This window comes from Equus caballus, chromosome X (genome assembly GCF_041296265.1).
Source record: "Equus caballus isolate H_3958 breed thoroughbred chromosome X, TB-T2T, whole genome shotgun sequence".
Lineage (NCBI taxonomy): Eukaryota > Metazoa > Chordata > Mammalia > Perissodactyla > Equidae > Equus > Equus caballus.
In genome coordinates, this window is record NC_091715.1 from 142,478,298 (window position 1) to 142,496,321 (window position 18,024).

Here is an 18,024-nt window from a genome sequence, read left to right on the forward strand (position 1 = left end):
TTTAAAGTTCCTGGAGCCTTGTGTTTCTCTAAACCTTCCTCTAATTGTGTATCCCATTTAAATAGTCATTTTCATTTATCTTGATGCCCACCTGTATTAATGAAACGGTCTCCTTGTTAGATTAAAGTTGAGTAGTAAAGCTTATTAATTTTATTCACTTAGCCATTCCAAAGAAGACTCTAGCTGTTTTTACCAGAAGAACGTAACTAAAACTCCAATACCTACTAACCAGTGACTGTCCTAATTACAGGATAATTCTAGAGAGGAAATAGCCATCTTCTTAAGGTCTGCTTACACAGTCTCATACTTGTAAAACACTGGTTGATACCGACACAGTTTCCCCACATTAAACCCAGCATATATGGGGTTAAAACCAAAACACTCATTCCCTGCTTACTCTCTGGCTTCCTGGCTCCGGAATCCACTATCCTTCACGGAGACAGACACCGTCAAGGACTAGCACCTGGATCATCTCCTCCCCGCAAAGAGATACAGGCTGGTGGGAAAGCTGCTGACCAGCAAGGTCACGGGCTCCCTCCTCTCTGCAAATGTCTCAAGGCCAAACACAGGCTGGTGGGAAAGCCCCGACCAGCAAGGCCATATGCTCCCCCTCCCCTACCTAAAACCCCAAATAAAAACCCTTCCTTTTAGCTTTTCGGGGAGTTTGGGATTTCAGCGTTAGCTGCCCTCTCTCCTTGCTCAGCACTGTGCAAAAATAAAATCCCTGCTTTCTTCCACCATACCCGGTGTCAGAGATTGGCTTGCTGGGCAACGGGTCAGCGAACTCACTTCAGTTTCGGTAACATGGTGATCCCCAGTGTGTTGATAGACCTGGAGCTCAGTCTAACTCCCTTGTGATATCAGGATCTGTGGGGAACAAGACTCAGCTGAGACTTCTACCCCAGAGAACCTCAGATAGTTCATTTGCCCCATTTCTGACTTTTGGGGGATTATTGGTGTGCCTGGCTTTGCCTTGGAGCTTGGCCCATTGCTGATAAACTTCATGTGGTCTTGGAGGTCACAGAAGGAAGAGAGAAGATAAATTATTCTCTAATTGACTAGAACCAATGAATCTGACCTTTTCTGAACAAAGCTATGAATCTTTCGACAACGAAGCAGCCACTTGGCAGATTAGTCATTGTCAGGTTTGTAAAGGGCTGACCTACCCAGACGGAACAGCTCCCCAATACTCAAGAGACAGAAGAATCTGTGCCCAAAGACACTGCTAAGACTACCTCTGCATATTGACAGGATTTTTCCTGCTTGTGTGTGTTTGGGGCGTGGGTAGAGGGAGACTAGCAGACAGGGCAGCAATACTTGGCAAATTGGCAAAGATCAAGGGTTAGCTAGGTCATACAGGCATCAAAATTAACATAGGGTATCAGAGTTCAGAATTGACCAGGAGGCAGACTGGGCCAGACAATGGGGAGAGAAGCCAGAAGTGAGGAGAAAAACATTTAAGGGATGGTGAGGAGCATAAGAATCAGTTGGCTCTTTCTAGACTGCTCATGGCCTTCCACTCTTTAACAGAGAGCTGTCTGGCTGAGGCAGAGCTTGGTCTTCTTGGAGCCCTGGAGAAATCTGCATAGAAAGCTGCTTTGCTGAGCTGCAGAGGACACAGTCAACCACTCCTTGTGGCCACAGTCAATTCTGTTTTACTGGCAATAAGCAAGACCGAAGCTCCAACCGTGAAGTATGTCTCATCGATAAAAGAAACTTTTTTCTAACACCTACATTGTTCAGAACACTGTGTGAGGCCAGGTCAGGCCAGGGCAGTTAGAAGGTACTGGTCACCAGTGCCTCCCTATTACCTGCAGGACAAAGTCCAAACTCCTCAGCTATCTTGAGACCCTCCATGAGCTGGTCCCAATCTACCTCTCTAGGTTCATCTGTCACCTCTGCAGCTTAAAAAACTTTCTCTTTAGTCACACAAATTGACTTGCTGTTCCCCAAACTCATGGCCCTACCTGCTACTGTGCTTTTGCTCCAGCTTTTCCTTTCACCCTTCAGACAGCTACTGCTACCTCTCAAACATCCGTTACCTACTCATCCTTCAAATCCCAGCCCAAATGTCACTTCTCCCAAGAAGCCAATTCTGATACCTACACCCTCTGCTGTGCTTTTCCTCTGTCTGTTTGGTAGCAGAGTTAGGTGTGTGCAAGCGACCGGGTTAAGTTGTTGGCAAACAGGAACCAAAGCTGACTCAGCCCTGTCCCCACAACAGGGCTTGTGCAAATCCTGCTCTGGAGCAGCTTCCAAATACATGCTTACTAGAATGAAATGCATTCCTTCCACCTTAGAGAAGTAGAAAATATTTTTTTGCTCTTCTTCCAAACTTTCTTAGTTTTGATTTATGGAGTTCATTAACTCAGTTGTTTTCCTCTCTTCTCATCATCTGTGCCTGGTTCTCTAGAAGGCTGATGTTTTAGTTCCAAGGTACAATTAAATAACTAAACTTTGCAAGGCACTTTGCAGTTTTCAAGGCACTTTCCCATCTGCTACCTAATTGATCTGTACAGCCACCCGTGAATTATCCCTAATTTAGAGCTGAGAAAACTGGCTCCTATGTGGGGCAACTTGTCCAGGTCAAAGAAATTAAGCAGTCTGCTAGGGACTAAAGCCCAGACTGTCTGCTGCTAAATCATTTTGTCCCCAGTAACAGCAACCACAGTAACAGAAACCACCACCACAAGCATTTATTGACCACTCACTCAGTGCCAGGCAGGCTGCTATGCACCTCACAAGAGTTATATTGTATCACGACAACAATCTTGTGAGGCAGACGCTATTATTATTTCCAGTTTACAGAGGATTTGGAGGTTTAGAGATCTTGGGTAACTGACTGAAGAGCACCACCAATAAGTGGTGGAGTTGGCACTTAAATCCAGATCTGGTGGACTCCACAGAGCGCGGCTGCTTGGAACTGCAGTTTCCGAGCCATGCTGTCCCTGTGTGCTGGGAAGGACTGGTGTCTTGGAATTCCCAGCCACCTCTGTGCATCCATCCACTAGACTAGAAGAACAAGCACTGACCTCGGAGTCAGAAGCTTTGTGTACCAGTCCTGGTTCAGTCAACAATGATGGGGAAATCACTGACTGTTCCCAGCCTCAGGTTTTCATCTGTGAAAGACGAATAATACCTCTATGGGTCTGGGCATGGAAGAAGGGCTAGAGACTCTAGGGCAACTGGGTTCTCCCTGACTCTTGGCAAGGCTGCTGGTCATGTCTTGTTTGCTGGGCACATCTTGTTTAACCCAAGCTTCATTCTGTTTCCAAATCAGTTCTCCTGAGGACTTTGCATACTTGTCTCACTCCCAGTCACACCCTCACTTCCCTCGCCTGCAGGATACTCACCTCCTACTTTGAGTTGTGTAAGGCCATACAACCTGAGTGAGCAAGGACTTGGACCTTGTTTTCCCACAGACCTGAGTCTTTTCTCTCTTACCAACCAGCAGCAGGATATTTGATCTGTATGAGTTTTATTTCCCTCCTCTCTGTAATATGGATAATAATTGTATCTACTTCATGAGTTACTGTGAGAATGACACCAAGTAATGCCTGAGGACCTCTCAGCCTGATGCCTGGCACTGTGTATATGCTTAAGAAGTGGTGGTTGCTGATGGTATTGTTTCTTCTCTCAAGTCTAAATGTTGGCATTTTCACCACCTCAGTATTTCTTCTTTCCTCTGGTCCTGAGGCCCACCCCTCTCTGCTGGCACTCTTACTCCCTTCTCCATCCAGCTTTCTGAGGTCCCAGCTTTGTGAATCATCACCATCTAGGCTTATTTCTCAGCCTCTTTTGCTCTATTAGCTCTTGCCCTGCAGCCTAGAAAATGCCTAGGCATGTCCTAGTCTCTTAGATCTACTTTGCTTTTTCCTTTGCTTTCACCTCAAACATCTGGAGAGTAGAGATTGCCTTCAAGGCAATCCCATCCTCACCCTGGCTTCCTCCTCAGCTCCCAGCCATCTGTTTCTGTCTCCCAATACTCCTTAGAACCTAATCCCACAATAGGCACCGAAAACCTCCTAACTGCAAAATCCAATGGCCCCTGCTTGCCCCCTGCTTCCTCATGCCCTCTATACAGAGTTGCTAACCCCACTCTCCTGAGATGAAGCTCTTTGCTTCTCAGCTCCCATCTATCATGCTGTAGAATTGGTTTTCTTCTCTCTCGCCAAATGCACCTTGTGTCTGAGTCTCCAAGAACGTTTCTGAAAACTACCATGAACAAAGCACTGAGACAAGAATGTTGGCCGCTTCCCGACCCTACTGATTATCTTTGGCTCCTCTCCCTGCTCCCATCTCCTAACATAGACACTCCCTTAGCTTCTGTCCCTGGCCAAGTTCTCTATCTTGACACTTTCTCCCCTGGAGATCTCTCACCCTCCCACATTTTCTGTGCTCACTTCTGTGTGGATGGTTCCCAGGTCCCTATCTTCAGTCCTGTTCCCATCTGAGCCCCAGTTTCCCATCTCCAACTGTCTGTTGGATGCCATACCAGCCACGGAATCATCACACATCTGAAGCAAAACTGATTGTCTCCCCCATCAAACCTGCTCTGCCTGCTTAGCCTATTTCTAATCGTGGTATCAACACCTCCTAATCACCAAGGCTTGAGACCTTGAGTCATCTAAAAGAGCCTCCTGTCTGCACCGCCTGAAATCAAGTCCTAGGAAATCTGCTCCTGCGCTGGAGCTTCGCCCCACCCCTCCTCTCCAAGCCCACTAACCTTGCCTCACTCAAGCTCTCACTATTCTCACCTGGATGACTATGGTGGCTCCTACCTGGAGGGATCTTCTTACAACCTAGACCCAGTCACTTCTTTCTCTTGATGTGTCAACACTTCTTTAAGAGAAGACACCTTCTGTTAAATTGAAGGGAAATTAAATTTTCTACTTTTGTTCAAGATAGCATTTATGTAAGGATATCATTGAAAACTGTTAACCTCCCTGTCTTCTCTCCTTGTCCGTCTCTGTCTCTATACCCATCCTCATCTCTAAGCATGAATATAAAGGCAAGGGTAGAATGAGGCTTGCCCTAACAATGATTATTGTATGGGAGTCAAAGTTATTTTTAGTTTCTTTCTTTGACCTTTTCTGTATTGATTTAATTTCTAATTAGGAGAACATATAAATTTTACAAAAACAGCAAAGTCATTCTTCTGGGAAAAGAAAAGAAAAACCCTCTAGGGGCTCCTCAATGTCACTAAGACAAAGTCCAAACTCCTTAACCTGGCTTAAGAGGCTCTCCTTGACTGACCTCTGCCCACCTCTCTGCTCACTGAAGGCCACTCCTCCCTCTCTCAGCTGTCCTGAGCTCCAGCCCTTGACACTCTTGAAGGCTCACTATTCCTGGTAAATGCCTTGCCCTTCCTCTTCCTTCTTCTTTTATTTATTTGTTTATATCTTTTTATTGAGGTCACACTGGTTTATAACATTATATAAATTTCAGGTGTACATCATTACATTTAGACTTCTGAGCAGCCTACATTGTGTTTACCACCAAAAGTCTAGTTTCTATGCATCACCGTACACATGTGCCCCTTTACCCCTTTTGCCCTTCCCCCACCCCTTTCCACCCTGATAACCACCAATCTGTTCTCTATATCTGTGTGTTTTTTTGTCTATCATCCACACATGAATGAAATCATATGGTATATGTCTTTCTCTGACTTATTTCGCTTAGCATAATATCCACAAGGTGCATCTGTGTTGTCACCTTTTGAAAGCACGTCTATGCTGCTGGGTAAAGCAGACAACTGGAAAAATGAACTATCTCTGTGGACTGATAGGTCTTTTCATTCTTCAAGAATAGCCCTGGCTACAGAGTCAGTTCAGTCATTGGCATCCAGAAAGTCAACCCTCCCCTCAGGTGCAGCCAGCCTTCTGAGGGAGAGGCAGGATGGAGAACATGGACTGGACAAAGGCGGATTGAGCCCTGATTGTGGACAAGGGACAGAAAGAGTGGCTAAGGAAAGAAGGAGTTGGGAGACCGAGTGACAAAGATGAGCTTTGCCACCCCTTGCTCCTCTGGTATGCACATGAGCTTGGTGACCCACCTTCTTCCCCAGACAAAACACAGAAGGCAGAAGGAGCATCTGCCTTCAGGCAATAAAGGGGTCTCAACTGTTCAGATCCCAGGTAGCTCATCTGTACCCACCCCAAACATGGGTCTGTTGTGGGCACAGAGCCCTGAAGCCAAAGGACACTGCCTTGGATTGTCTCTACTCCCTTTTCTCAGTCCTGCTAACCCCCACTGGTCTTATGCTACTGAGAAGGTGGAGGGCTAGGTGCCCCACACAGGCCACCATCACCATCCCTCCTAAGCCCAGCTCCATTTCCACAGGGAGCTCTTTGCAGAAATTCCTTAACTACTCCTCAGGAACTTTGAGCACAATATGTCAAAGACAGAACTCAACCCTGCCTCTCCTCCTCCGCCGCTACCACCACAAGCTGTTCTGCCTTCTGTGTCCCAGATCACAACTAATGGTGCTACCATCCACCTCATCCCCGGCTCCACACAAGCGTCATGCTGTTTCACACCTCACTACCTCCACATATGCTGTGCACTTGCTTGCAGTACCTGTACTCTCTTCCCTGCACCTGGTCCTCATCAAGACTCAGCTCAATGGTTAACCCCTGTGAGAATTTTCCTTTTAACCTTTCCATCTTCTTGAGGATAGATGTGAAACCCCTCTTCTGTGCCCGTCAGCAACTAGGATACCCCATTTCATTGTCACTTTCTTGTCAGATTTTTCCATCAGACCTGGACCTACTTGAATACTGGCACCTTGTATTATATACCTCTGGGTCCCTATTACCAAGCACAGAGTTCTGTATACATTTTATGCTCAGTAAAATCTAGTTAATGTATTTTATGGATTCATAAATCCTCAACTTTTCCCTGGCTCTTATGTCCCAAATTCAGTCAGTCACTATGTCTTGCCTTTTTATCTTCTTAATGACCTCTTCATCCAGTCTACTTCTCTTCAACCCTAGGATCTTATTCCTAGTCCAGGTCACCTCAATGTCCAACCACCCTAGCCTCCTGAGTGGTCGCCAAACACCACATAGCAGCCAGACAGAGGCTTTCAAAGAATGAGTTTGCTTGTGTCACTCTTTTGCTCAAAACGTTCCAGAGGTTTGGCACCACTCTCAGCACAAAGTCCAAGCCCTTGATATCTAAGCTCATGCCAGAGACCCTGGGGAATTCAGCTCCTGCAGCTCTCCTCAGCCTCATCTCCCACACTCCTTTTCTAGAGTCCTGCAGTCCAAGCAAACAAACTAACTTGCTACTAATTTCAGTCACTGATTTTTCCACTTCTATCCATTTGCTCATACCCTTAGCTCAACCTGGAATCCCCTCCTCAACATGAAATCCCCTCCCTTGTTTGCCTTCTGTCTAAATCTGTCCCATTTCAAGGCTCCACTTCAGTGCCCTCCTTCAGGAGGCCCTGGGGAGCCTGATCATCCCAAGTCAATGGCTCATGCCAGGGAAGTAAATGTCTTGGGCCATCTGAGAAAGGACAGGAATCGTCCTGATTGGCCCTTAGCTGGGACGTGGGACTGCTGAGCTTCCCTGTCTCAGCAGAGATTTCTTTGGCCTAGAGAAGCTCCTTCTTAGTTTGGAGGAGGCCGCTGACTTATCCAGATGCCTCAAGGATACCACTCCGTCCTTCAGCTGAACTTTGGCTACAGCTGCTGGCAAGGCTGTGGGTTTCTGTCTCCACATAGAGAAAGCCTTGGGGACATGTTTATGGATGACTAATCTTGAGCATTGGGACTCCTCCCTGAAACACAGCCTTCTCATCCACCAAGTCAACCTTGGGATCTGACTTAGGAGATGAGGCTGAGGAAGCCAAATGGAAATGAACTTGATCTGATGCTCTTGTCTGGGAGCTACGGTTTTTCCTGAGATCAGGAGAAACTTGGGCCCAGAGCTTTCTGTGCAGGCGGATGGATGACTTAACTAAGTGACCAGGGACTTTTAAAACAGTAACTCTGTGCTAGATTATAAAGGACGACACGGCAAAGACTGAACAATGTGGGGGTAGAAGGGGCTACTCTTCCCAGAGCTACGCCAGGAAAGGTAGACTTTATTCCAGGGTACAACTATGGGCAGAATTCAAGGACTACTAAGTCACGGCTGGGGGACTTCTAAGAAAGCAGTTTTTTTTCCTGAATTCAAGGAGAGAATCAATAAAAACAATATTAACGGATTATCTACTTGGTGCTAGGCCCAGGGTAGGCACCTGGGACACAGAAATGACACAGAGGTGACTCTTGCCCTGTCCCTTCCTTCAAGGGACTTCTGGTCTAGACTGGAAGGGCATTACATCCTCAGTAGACCTGTGAGCTGAAAAAGCTCCTGTGTGCCTGGAGCTGGGAGGGAGGGAGGAATAGAAATTGGGAAGAGTCAGAGAGGTTCCCAATCCTACCTGATGAAGACGTAGACACCCTACCCCCATTCTCAACATGTAGTGGTCCTTTGACTCTGTCCAGCTTGGGATGAGTTAGTGCCAGTAATACTTTGCATTGTGAGGGGAGGTGGAGGACAGGGGCTCTCTGTTGGGTCACTTCCAATTTCTTCATACTTCTGAGATCTGAAGTTTTTGAAAAATAGCTCATGTGGAATTTCTTGGCTTATGCTCTTCTTTTTTCTCATCTCCCCTGGAATGACTTAAACTTCAACCCTCAGCCCTGCCTTCTTGCATTGATAGATATGTCTAGAGGGACATTCTGGCTTAGGGGTTGAAAAATTAAACAGAGTTGGTCCTAATTGCTTGCTTTGTCAGGACCAAAAGTACTTTATTGACCAGTATAGCTATGGCCTTACTCCTCAGCTTGTCTCTGAGTTACTGTGGCTGTGTCAATAACAATGTCACTGACGTGTTGTCCTAATGGCCGAGACTGATTGACTGCTGACCTGATTGATTACTTGACTTCCACCTAGAATCTGTCCCAAAATAGCATCTTCAGTGGAGCACATGGGCTTGCTCTATGTGGTTTTAGTGCAATCACTTCAACCTTCTGTGCTTTGGCTTCCCTGTCAAGTCAGTAAGTTTGTTGTGAGTGGGTGTGCTGATTTGCTGAGAATACCCAAAGGGTTTAGTGGAGGCTGAGGACAACTGTGCCGGAATGACTAAGACTTGCTGGCCCAAAGATGTTCCTGGAGGCCTTCTCTCTGCCTTAGACAAGTCCCTTAGGGCTTCTAAAGATAGAAGAATGAGTGCAAGCCATGCGCACATACACCTACCTGTGTGTGAACATGAGGTTCTCTCTCCCTTGAGTGCTCTCTCTACCATTTCACCATCCAACCACCACAGGTACCTAGTTAACTTAAATGTCAGCTTCCCCATCAGTTCCCTAAGGAAGCCTACCCTGAACTCTTGGGCTGGGTGAGGCTTCACTCACCTAGGCGGTCTTCACTCTCAGAGCAGCTTTCAATTTTCCTTTTTAGCACTTACCCCAGTTGACAATGACATTTATTTCTGTGACTATTTGGTTAATGTCTGTCTTTCCCACCAGTAAATTCCACAAAGAGGGAAACACAACTCTTTTACCTCTTGAATCTAACACAGAGTCCAGCATATAGGATCATCCCCTTCCCTTCTACCTCTGTGAGTACCACTATAGTGCACACACACCTTTCCTCCTCCTCCCCCTTTCTCTCCTACCTTCACCGGCCAATAGTTTGTTTAGCCACCAGTCACCGGACTTGTCTCTTGCCTATCCTGCTCTCTCTCCACTCCCTGCAGGCCATTCAGATGCACAGAGGCCAGATTCATCATCCAGACATCTGACTTTAATCATCCCCTGGGGCTCCTGGATCAGTTGCTATTGCTTCCACTCCCACTTCTCTAGCCTCTCCTCCCCTATTCTCCACTCCAATTTTTCTGTCTTAGTCAAGTCAATCCTCTTAGGTATTGTATTCCTAACATTGCTTCTACCTTTTTATGGCCATCTAGGTCCACCACCCCTTCCTTCTCTGGTATAAAATGCAACTTCCTTCCAGGAATTTTCCCTGATTAAACCCATTCACCACAAGACATCTCCTGGCTCAATCCATCAAACGTGGGGCTTCCTAACAGATTCATTGCAGCTATAATGAGGTGTCTATCATCATTTAGATTTTAGTTAACAATATTACTGAGAACTTACTGAGTGTCAGACATTGTACTGGGCCCTGGGGATGTGGCTACAAGCATGACTGACACAGTTCTTTCTCCAAGAAGTGAACAGTCCAGTGGAGATCCAGACACGGAACAAGTATATCCAAATGTGACAAATATTTCAATGGGCAAGTGCAGGGTGCTTGGGGAGCTGACCCAACCTGGGGTCAGGCAAGAACTCCCCAAGGAAGGGCCATCTCAACTGGGACCTAAAGATAAGTAAGAGGGGCTGGCCCCGTGGCCGAGTGGTTAAGTTCACGCGCTCCGCTGCAGGCGGCCCAGTGTTTCGTTGGTTCGGGTCCTGGGCGCGGACATGGCACTGCTCATCGGGCCGCGCTGGGGCGGCGTCCCACATGCCACAACTGGAGGGACCCACAGCGAAGAATATACAACTGTATACCGGGGGGCTTTGGGGAGAAAAAGGAAAAAATAAAATCTTTAAAAAAAAAAATAAATAAAGATAAGTAAGAGTTAAGCTGGCCAAGGGGTAGGACAGGAGCAGAGAGGGGCAGGATAGGTAAGGGGTTCTGGGTAGAGGAAGGGCCTGTGAGAAGGCCCTGTGTGAAACAGAAGCAAAGGGAAACAGTGGGAAAGAGAGGCAGGGGCCAGAGCATGCAGGATCTTTAGGTCATGAGAAGGAGTTTGAATTTTATTCCAAGGAAAAGTGAAGTGATAGGATGAGTTTTCCATTGTTAAAGGATTGCTCTGATTGCCACAAGGACTGCAGGAGGGCAAGAACGGAAGCGGAGAGATTAGTGAGGAGGCTGTGCTGGTTACTGATTTATTGCCCCTCAGCTCCAAATTTACCCTTTTTGCCTGCTCTGTGAAATTAGATCTGCTCCCTCCAAATACTTTTCCTTGTCAGTTGTCACTGAAACTTTGTCAGTAAAAGGGCACTGGAGAGATATTACAGGAGGAAAAGGGTTTTATTTTCCTGTTTCTTGTGTGTTCCATCAGTACACTCTTGTGGCCTGTGTGGATGTCTTCTTCAGATCTCACTTCTGTAGTGTGTATGTATGTCTTCCCCAGTGCCTGTCTCCTGCAGTGCTTGTAGCTTTTCCAGAACTCAGATCCTGTAGTGCATAGTGGTCAGCAGCACCAAGTGGCCAGCAGCTTTTTCTGGCACCCCCCTTCAGTGGTTTTGGTGAGACAGCTCCCAGTAAACAAATTTCTTCAGCACCCTAGAGGGCAGATGTCTGACAAGTTCCAGGCAGTAGATTTCCAGCAAGTCTACCAGCACCGCACCACAATGACTTCTCTGCCACTCAGTAAGCCATGACCACTCCCTCTCCAACAAATTATGCATCCCCAGGGTCAACAGTGCCTGGGGGATGTGAGGGGACTTTACATTGGGTGGTCTACATCACTCCTAAGGGTAGTGGCTACTCTTTATATCTGTTATACCTATCTTCTTTATAGTTCTCTTTACTTGTTACTAGCTAATCCCTCGTTAATCCAACCCCCTGTCATAGTTAATAATTTTTTTAAAAAAACAGCCTTATTGAGGTATACTTTACAAACCATAAAATCTACTAATTTTAAGTGTACAATAATTTTTAATAAATTTACAAAGTTGAGAAACCATTGCCACAATCTAAGAAATATTGTGCTTATTAACAGTCACTCCCTGTCCCCATCCCCAGCCCTGAACAACGATTAATCTACTTTCTGTTTCTATAGATTAGCCTTCTCTGGATGTTTCCAGAACATCTATTCTTCTGTATCTGGCTTATTTCACTGAGCATAGTACTTTTTTTTAAATTGTAGTTAAAAACACGTAGTATAAGGTCTGGCCTGCTGGCACAGCAGTTAAGTTCACAGATTCTGCTTCGGCAGCCCAGGGTTTGCTGGTTCGGATCCTGGATGCGGACATGGCACCACTTGTCAAGCCATGCTGTGACAGGCGTCCCACATATAAAGTGGAGGAAGATGGGCACGGATGTTAGCTCAGAGCCAGTCTACCTCAGCAAAAAGAGGAGGATTGGCAGCAGATGTTAGCTCAGGGCTAACCTTTCTCAAATAAATAAATAAATAAATAAATAAAGTTTAAAAACCACATAGTATAAAATTTACCATCTTAACCATTTTAAGTGTACTGTTCAGTAGTCAAGTATATTCATGTTGTTGTGAAACAGATCTCTAGAACTTTTCCATTTTGCAAAACTGCTTCCCTGTCTTGATTGGACCCAGACTAACACAGAAGAGAATACAGTGTCCCGGGTAACAGATAGCAGAGCACGGACTAGGACTAGCAGTAGAGTTGGAGGAAAGGGAGCATGATATTTTTTATACTAGATTCAACAGGACTGGCTATTGGATTGAGGGGTAGAAGAAAAAGAAGAATCAAGGATGACTCCTGCTATTCTGGCTTGCACACTGGGAGAGAGTAGTGCCCTTTATCGAGAGGAAAAGCACTTACTGGCAGTCGAGTACTTGAATGAAGGGATGCATCCTTCTTAAATTTGACTTTGCTTCTGGTGTGTACTTGGCATACTCTACAACAATGGCTCTTAACACTGGCTGTGCATTAGAATCACCTGGGAGCTTTTAACATCTATGGATGTCCTGGCTCCATCCTAGAGCAACTCAATAAAACTATCTGGAGATAGAGTCTAGGCACTGATAATTTTGAAGAGTTCTCCAAGTGATTGTAACGTGTATCTGGGTTTAAGAGTCATCAAAACAGATATTTAATTAGAGCTTGTCATCAAACTGATGGGATTTATGGCAAGGGCCCCATTGGCTGGCCTGGATAATCAGGAAAGGTTAGGCTAGAGAGGACAACATCAGATGCTATCAAATGAAAGGGTAAAGGTGGTCAGGAGTGTGGATGTGTGTTAGTCAGTAAATCGTTACCATGCCTTGGGTACAACCCCTGGGTCTGGGTCCATGTCAGGTGCTTTATGCTTGTTATCTACAGTATCAGCCAGAGTTCTCCAGAGAAACAGAGCCAACAGTATATGTATATAGATAAATATATATATATATACATATGTGTGTATGTAATTTTATATATATATATATATATATATATATATATATATGTATAATTTTAATTGAATTGGCTCACATGATTGTGAGGACTGGCAAGTCTAAATGCCTCAGGGCAGGCCAGGCAGGCAGGCTGGAAAGTCAGGCAAGGTTTCTATGTTGCAGTTATGAAAACAGAATTCCTTCTTTTTTGGGAAACCTCAGTCTTTGCTCTTAAGGCCACCAACTGATTGGACAAGGACCACCTACATTACAGAGGGTCATCTGCTTTATTTAAAGTCTACTGATTGTAAATATTTACCACATCTAAAAAAACACCTCCTCAGGAACGTCTAGACTGGTATTTGACCAAACAGTTGGGTACTATAGCCTAACCAAATTGGCACATAAAATTAACCATCACATCTACTTTGTCATCACTCTGTGAGGGAGATATCATCGTGCCTACAGTGCACGTGAGAAAACTGAAGCTCAGCAAAGCTAATTAATTTGCTCCAATTCACCCAGCTAGTGGATGGCTGCACTAGGATTAAAACCCAGGTCTTTGGACTCCACTGCCTGTCTTGAAACCAGAGAGACCAAAAGCTACTTCTCTGGGGGTCCTTGAACCTTAGGCTGTGTTGAGCTGAGGAATGGAGGCCTCGGCAGTACTTCCCTTTCCTAAATCAGAGGGACAATAGGCTCCCTTTTCTCTCTTCCTTTCATATCTGCTTCTTCCCTAGGGTTCTCTGGAGCCAGCCGCCCTTTTCCCTTTGTGAGGTACAGCATCTTCCCATAAACTCGCTGAGGAGAGGACCTTCCTTCCTGACCCAGGGGCTAACCCCACTTGCCTCTCCCACTCTCCTTCCCAGTTAGAAGTCAGGCTTTTGCTAACACCTTGAGGAAAGAATTTTCGTTTGTAGCTCTGGGTTTTGCTCTGAGGAGTAGAGGATCATGTGTCATCCCAGCTCTCAGCTTCCTGCTCTGCTGCAACGGTATCTGGTTGGCAGGATTTGAACATTTCTGTTCTCTTTTCAAAAGAGCTTTTACCTCTTTTCCTTCAGGGAAGCCTGGGATCTAAAGTCTTGTCTTTAGAATGACTCTAGATTGGTGTTCTAAGCACCAACTTGTTCATGCAAATGACAAATATTCTAAGGGATTATTGCAAAAAGAAAGCAAATCTCCATTTGCAAACCAATGGGACACATTTCTACAACTCTTGCCTCTGGCATAATGGCTTTTTCAACAGTTGTTTGCTCAGGTATGTAGTGTGAGTGATCATTTCTTCAGCAGGAGAGCTCATTCCCCTATAGCAGCCTCTGGGCCATTCAGGGTGTCTGAGAGAAGCTGGGGAAAAGGGAGGAAGCTGTTAGCCTGATACTCTGATCAAGGAAAGGGATGGTGGGATATGTTGTTAGAACTGAGTTGTTAATCTGGTGACTTCTCAGAGAGACTGGGGCCGTTCTAATTTCTGCTCCAGCCGTCTCCAGGGTTTAACTCTACCAACCGGGCTCATCAGGACCCACAGGGACTGTAGGCAGCAAGGCATACCAGCTTTACCAGAAATTTCATTTCAATTTAACAAACATTCCCTGAGTGCCCACGCAGCACCTGGCACAGGATGACTCAGACATGAGCCCTGCCCCTAAGAAGTTCATAGAGAAATGATAGATGTATGCACAGGAGCACAGAGAAAGGACATGGATGGAGAAAGGGGCAAAAAGGTTGAGGGAAAGCTGTTTGGATGGTGTGTTGCTTGAACTAAATCTTGAAGCAGGGACCAGTGAAGATCTCAGAAAAGCATATTCCAAGAAGACAGATCAGTTCAGTAGTATTCTGGTAAATGTTCCTAAATCAGTCATATGGAAAAAGAAATCTCTGATTTATACTTTTTTCCAATTTCCATGGTGTAAATAATCCCACCATGGCCTATTTCAAACTACCACCTTGACATCACTGGGTGCACCACTGGTGAGAGATAGGCTGTCAGGACCAATAACTGGGTCCAGTATGCCACTGGATCAGCCCCTACAAAGGCTTTAAGTAGCCCCTCTGGGCTGCTTGGTGATCCTAGAGGCTAAAGAAGTGGTTCTTGGGCTGAGGCAGATAATACTGGAACAGTTAGCAGGGCTAGGTCATGAAGGGCTTGTGGGTTATGCTGGAGGCAGTGGAAAACAAATTGAAGGGCTTTAAACAGAAGAGCGATACAATCACAATAATATTTTAGAAATATCTAGATGGTGGCTGGTGTTCATAATCGATGTGTTTGATTACCTGTTCTATCAATAAAACATTTTCAAACACATCTATGCAAAATAAATAAACATGTACAACTGAACTGAATACACTGTGTATATAATCTACCTAGATATAAAAGGAAATGATGAGATAATCTCTAAACAAAGCTACATAAAAGTTCAAATCTTTTCCTCCTGCATCGCAATGGATCATTCTGCAGCAGGCTCCCAGACTCCCTGCAGGCTAAGGCCTCGCCGGCACTGCCAGTGACATGGTAACCATTTTAACAGATCTTGCTGAAATTGTGGGCCCTCCCGACAATGCCCTGCTTTTTCTGGGCACTTGGGGCCCTGGGTGCTCAATTCTAAGGGTTCCCCACTCCCTCGCTGCGTGTTTCCCCGACCACTGCTGGCAGGCCAGTAAAGTTCTGACATCACTTGTGTAGAGGATGAGATTGAGGCTAGAGGTTGAGCAACCTGTTAGTTCAGGTGTGAGATTATGATAGAGGCCCGGACTGTGGGATAGCAGTGGGGATGGAGAGAAGTAAGAGAGATTTGAGAAATCTTAATGAGGCAGGATCCATAAGACAGTGATGGATTGAATGTAGGGTTGTGGAAGAGGGAAGAGACAAGGGTGACTGCCTTTGACCAGCCCCGTGGGTGAGACATCACTCACTGAGATGGAAATATTAAGGGGCAACCAGAATTGTTTTTTGGGTGTGGAAGAGAGAGATGAATCATGATAATTATCGTAAATTACATATTTAGTAAGTAAATTCTGTGTACACAACAGTGAACAAGGCACTGTGGAAGATACAGGAAGTCAGCAGATACATGCCCTGTGCAAGAATAACAGCAGTGTTTGAAATTGCTCCTTTTGTCCCTTGCCCAGAGGCCTAACCTGCTCTGTCCTTCCCTTGCAGCCTACAGAGCACAGAGTCTGCAGCTGGATTGGGGAATGAGCGGGGAGAGCTAGCAGAGACTGCATTCCACAGTGTCTGTCCTCACAATTGTCTGCAAGAACAGTGAGGAAGGCTTCTCTTTCTATGACAGTTGTGGTCATAGAAAGTTGTGGCAGCTGCAGTTGACCAAAGGCTTCAGGCTGGCCTTTGTTCTCCTTGACTGTTATTTACTGTAACAGCAATATTGTAACAACACTAAACAACATTATAGGAAATTTATAAAGAAAAAATAGACCATAATTCCTACATGGTAGCTCATAAGAGCTTACTTTCTATCTCACAACACCTCCCAGGCCTTGGCTACATATGTGTATTATTTTTTACATTGCTGTAATTACAATGTATTTACAGTCCTATATTCAGCCTTTTCCACTTACCATTAAACTGTAAGCATTTTCCATGTTGCAACATTGTCTTCACAGTGATCATTTTTAATGGCTACATAATATTCCTTGGAGATGATGTACAACAATTTTTTAACCATGTCAATGTTGTCTGACTTCTAGATTGTGTCTAATTCCTTGTTATTATAGATAATGAGGCATAAAATAGTTGTGTCTGGGTTCTAATTTTGGCTAACTCTGCCTTGCTTGAAGTAAAGGGCTGCCCTAGTTCTCTTCTCTTAAAGAGAAACATTGTGTAAGCATGGTTTCCAGCTGAGGGAGACCAGATGCTCTACTAGATCCAAATGCACTTTGGAGTTCTTGCCTTGATTGGTCCAGTCTCCTGGTCCTAAGGGCTCTGCCAATTGGAAGGGATATTATGGTTAGATATCAAGGGACTATTTTGCCACAGGGAGATCACCTGGGCTTGACGCTTCAGCTGGCACAATTTTACCTTTCACATTAGAAACATTTGAAGTTTTTAAAATAAATTCTAGGCATCGGGATTAATCTGTTGCTTCTGCTCCCTTTGGTCTGAACAAACCCCAGCTTATTAGGCAGGTAAGATCTTTTCTCTCGGGGCCTGAGACATCACTTTGAGAAATTACTTTCCATAAACAAAGGAGAGCAGTTGACACTGCAGTCAGACTTGGTTCAGAGAATGGAGGGCTTGGGACAAGGAACAGGAGATATGATGGCTGATCTTTGACAGAGCCTCTGTCTCTACAGAGAGCCAGAGTGGCCATGGTGACCATGTAAGAGGACTGGGTTGACTTTATATATATCTGGACCCCAACCCAGCTCTGTAATCATAATAATGATAAATTTATTGAGCACCTATTATATGTCAGGCAATGTGCTGAGTGCTGGTGATACAACAGTCAGCAAAACAGACAAAAATCCCTATTCTCTTAGAGATAGACAATAAAGAAATAAAATGTCTAGGATATCAGATGATGATCATTGCAATAGGGAAAACAAATAAAGCAAGAAGTAGGGTTGATGGGGCATTGAAATTTTAGATGGAGTGGCCAGAGAAGGCCCCATTGGGCAAAGAACTGAAGGAAGTGAGGGAGAGAACTCTATTAGTCAGGGTTCTCCAGAGAAACAGAACCAATAGGAGATATTTATTTACTTATTCATTCATTATGAGGAACTGGTTCACACACCTACGGGGGGTGAGAAGTCCCACATTCAGCCCTCTGCAAGCTGGAGACCCAGGAAAGCCAGTGGTGTAGCTTCAGTCTGAGTCCAAAGGCTTGAGAACGAGAGAGCCAATGGTGCAAGTTCTAATTCAAAGGCCA